This window comes from Mustela putorius, unplaced genomic scaffold (genome assembly GCF_011764305.1).
Source record: "Mustela putorius furo isolate JIRA1106 unplaced genomic scaffold, ASM1176430v1.1 tig00000145_pilon_pilon_pilon, whole genome shotgun sequence".
Classification (NCBI taxonomy): Eukaryota; Metazoa; Chordata; class Mammalia; order Carnivora; family Mustelidae; genus Mustela; species Mustela putorius.
Genome location: NW_025421294.1, coordinates 47483904 through 47488445, shown reverse-complemented (window position 1 = coordinate 47488445; position 4542 = coordinate 47483904).

The window sequence follows — 4542 nt, the reverse complement described above, 5'->3', positions numbered from 1 at the left end:
ATTGTAATAATTTGTTAAGAATGAAGACTGGTTCAAATCTAAATGAACAAATTATTTACATGTACACTTTCTAATCTACATACTTTTAAAAATTCTGACCGTCAAAAGTTTTTGAATGGCTCAAGTGGACTGTCCACCACTCTCCAAAAATGGTGATTGCTATTGTGCCATTACCAGCCAACTACAAATAGGTAGAACTAACAAAACCTCACAGGAAAATGTCTGCATTACAAGATTAACTACAAAATATTGCAATTACTTTATTTTTTCTTGAATTTACAGCATGGATAGATAACCTAGTTTTACACTTATTTCAGTGGTGCCCCTATTACTCAAAATGTTATAAGAACATTAAGACTGCACTATACAAGCAGCTAATAAACCAGTTGAAAGAGCCAGGCTTGCCATTTCACAATTAAGTTTTTTACATCCACATGATATCAGGGTTTATTTCTGAGGGTACACGTGTTTTTATACCTCATTTACTGCAAACCATTGTGTCCTCAATTAACTTTGGAACCTAAAAAAAAAAGATCCTTTGTGACTCAGAACTAGTGAGGTTTAAGCAGGGAGAGAGAGTTTTTGGGCCTAGAAGATAAGCACTTTTCTCAATAATTTAACCAATAAATAACTAGTAAGCAAGATAGTTTTTCATAGAATTTGGAGCATTGCTTTCTAATCACCTGCTGATTTCTCCCATGACAATGTAGAGGAACAAACACCAAGTCAGGGAGTCTGCAATTTGATCCTCTTGCCTCGAGAAGGATAGGAAATAAACCAAAATTCCCATATTGGTCCAGCTAAACCCAACTTCAGCAAATTTCCTCTTCCCTTACATCCTTTAAGGTCTTGTTTTGTTTTGTTATTTATTTGTAAGTCACTTTTTGATGTCTTGAGACTCACTAAAAATACTTGCTTTGGTCAAGTATTTCTGGTGTCAAGTAAGGGAAATCTACTCAAATTATACTAAGTGAAGAGCAACTTAGAAAGAAGCAAGAATATATTCCAAGAAACATGGGCAGTCCAGAGTCCAGTCTTACAAGGGTGGTAACAAAAAAAAACACACCAGGCTCCAAGGCAGCTAATACACATCCTCACCTGTGTATCTCTGGAGCCATACCATCTTTCATCCCTACTATTCTCTTTTGTCTCTTTCAATTCTTCCTCTTGGCAGACTGGCTTTCTCTCCCTCTGTTGCTTATGATGCATAATGGCCATCCAATCATCCCTACCATCCCTGAGCTTATATCTCCTTATATCTCCTCAAGTCAAGCAAGAAGAAAAGATGAACAACATCTGGAAATGCTAGTTTCAGACTTCTAGGAGAGGAATTGGAATTAAACAATGTGAATCAAACATATACTTGATCCAATAATTTCTATCTAGGAGAGGAAATTTATAGAACACAAATACGATGTCAACACCATGAGAGACTATGGACTCTGAAAAACAACCTAAGGGTTTTGAAGGGATGGGGGGTGGCAGTTTGGGGGAGCCTGGTGATGGGTATTATGGAGGGCACGTATTGCATGGAGCACTGGGTGTGGTGCATAAACAATGAATTCTGTTACACTGAAAAGAAATTAAAAATTAAAAAAATAAGAAAAAAACACACAAAAGAATCCCCTCATACATTATAAATGCAGTGGTTAAAAAAAGAGAGAGAGAGAGAAAGAAAATGAGGTATAAATGGTTAATTGAGGGTATATATTTATTAAACAAATGGTTATGTGCCAGCCTTTGTGATACATGCTAGGAATACAGGGTTGACTAATTCACATAGTCTCTGAATTTTCGATTGAATGGGGGGCACACAAAAGTAATCAACATATCAGCTATGCAGTGATGACTGCCAAGAAGAAAGAGTATAAGGAAATTCATCCTTTCTCGTGGTTGAATAATATTCCACTGTATATAATTATTACATCTTCTTTATCCATTCATCTGTTGAAAGGCATCTTGGCTCCTTCCTCAATTTGGCTATTGTGGGCATTGCTGCTATGAACACTGGGTGTTATAGGCAACTAATGAATCATTGAACGATACATCAAAAACTAATGATGTACTATATGCTGGCTAACTGAACATAATAAAAAAAGAAATTAAAAAAGAAAAGAAAAAGTATAAGGGAAATAAACCCCCTTTCAAAGGTGGCGATGGCTCATCTTACTTCTGCTCACTTAGCTAAAGGGGACTAGACCTAAGAGACAAAGTAGAAGGAAGGAGAGGCCCTTGAGATCAGTGTGAGTGGAAGAAGGAGCTCTAGGAGTCATGGTACAAGACAAGGTGGAAATTTGGGCAGTAACCCAACTACACAGGACCCAGAAGGTAAGGTGAAAGATTTTGACACAGCCCTTAGTGCAGTAAGAGTACACTGAGGATGAAGAAGAGTAGCATATTATTCTATTTGATTTTTGGAGAGCATTTCAGTAGTTCATGAATGAGGAAGTATTGATTTAGGAACCTAAAAATATTCTGTCTGATGGAAACTCAGGAATGGTGTGCATGGAGAGGCTGGAGAGGTAAACAGGAGGAGAATATAGAGTATATTGTAATCATATGGGAAAATATATCATCTGTGATTGATAACAATACACTGCTGGGGCTGTCATAACAAAATAGCACTGACTATACCATTTAAACAAGAGAAATTAATTTCCTAACTGTTCTAGAGGCTAGAAAGTCCAAGATGAAGGTTTAGCAGGACTTAGTTTCCCATGAGGGATTTTCTGGTTTACAGAAACTGGTATTCTTGGTTTACAGATGGCCACTGTCTCCCCATATGCTCATGTGACCTTGCCTCAATGTATGTAGACAGGATGGTAAGAGAGAAAGAACAAGCACTTGGATGTCTCTTCATACAAGCATACAAGATTATGCTTATGATGTCATTTAGTTTTAATATTTTTCTAAAGGCTCTAGCAGTCACCTTGGGGATTAAGACCAACAAATGAATGGGAGGCAGGACATAATTCTGTGGGTCCACAGCATCCAAGAAATTCATTTCTTCTATATTTCCCAGGTATTTTTTGTTCATGAGAATAGCCATTTGACTCATGTAATACCCTCTTTTCACCAAACCAATGCATCCAAGAAAAGATGGCCTTATAAAAAAGCTAGAGCCTGAAAGAATACCTCTGATTATAAATCTCATGAAATAGTTCACCTCAAGTGATTTGCCTCGATTCTATGGAGGAAAAAATGGAAAGAATTTGTAAAGCGACTTTTCATTCCTTTCTTTTAATGCCAAATCTTACCATTGTAATTATTATTCATTTCGTAAGATAAACATTTCCAGAAACTAATATCCCATTTACACTTGCATTAATTATTCTGATTACACGCTATCTTGGAAACATTCCACTAAAATGTTTAAGCCTTTCCTCCCCTTTATTTTAGCTTGTCAGGAGTCCAGAGACACTACCAAATGAATAGCACTTCTCAACTAAAATGAGTTATTTAAGCATTATATTCTCAATGATTTACCATGGCAGAGAGCTGAGCTCAATACAAGAATTTCCCAAAAAATTGTGTGTTCCACATTTCTGAACATGTTTAAGCAGAGCCTGGAAGAGTACTTGGGGGCATGAAGGTGAAGTAGCTGCACCAGAATAAATGACCTTAGAAACATCCCTCCCAACCATTCACCTCCATTATTTATTGTCAGGCCACTATACCCAAATTTCTATATTTTAGTTGTTTGGCTTCATAAACCTCAAGAAACTGAACCTTGCTTTTCTAATTATAGTTATTTGTCTCCACTTGCACAGTTTTATATGGCGATTGTGCTTCTCTTGTTTAGCCCATTTATCCAAAGTGGATTTTATTCACTGAGAATGAGATGACATTTCTTTTGAGTTGTTATAATGTGTGCTTTGCCAAGGCAGATGTCAGACGGTGTTAAGCTCTATTGTCCAAAAACTATGCTTCCAGATGGGACCTTAATATCTTTGTTTTACAGAGGAGGAAACTGAGATTTTTGTTTTGAATATAGGCAGTAACAGTTATCAATATTTTCGGCTTCCTATATCTTCTCATAGCCATACCCCGCCATAGAATGGAGAAAGTGAATAGATTTTAGAAATAGGCAGAAACAGGTTTAAATCTAAGCTCTGACATTTCCCACTTAGCCTTGGGTAAGTTATTTGACCTCTTTGAGTCTCTACTTCTTCATCCCTGAAATATAGATGTTGTACTCAACTTATTGTAAGTATTAGAAACAACTTGTGAGCAAGGCTTGGTATATGGTAGGCACTTCAAATGCGAGTCCCTCTGAATATCAGTATCAATCTTTCACCGTGGAAATAGCAGCCTCTGTGTTTCCATTTCTTCTCTGCTCCTTTCTCTCTCAGCTTGCCTGTGGTCATCAGTTTTATCTTTGTCTCTGCTTGTCATCTCATTCCAAGTGTGGCCAGGACAATATGTACAGGGCCAGAACCAGATTAGGGAATGGTGACAGAAGAGAAGACTTCTTCCTGCTGATTCACTCCTGAAGGTGGGAAGGCACCGGCCACTTCCCACTTACTCTGTTTACAGAACTCT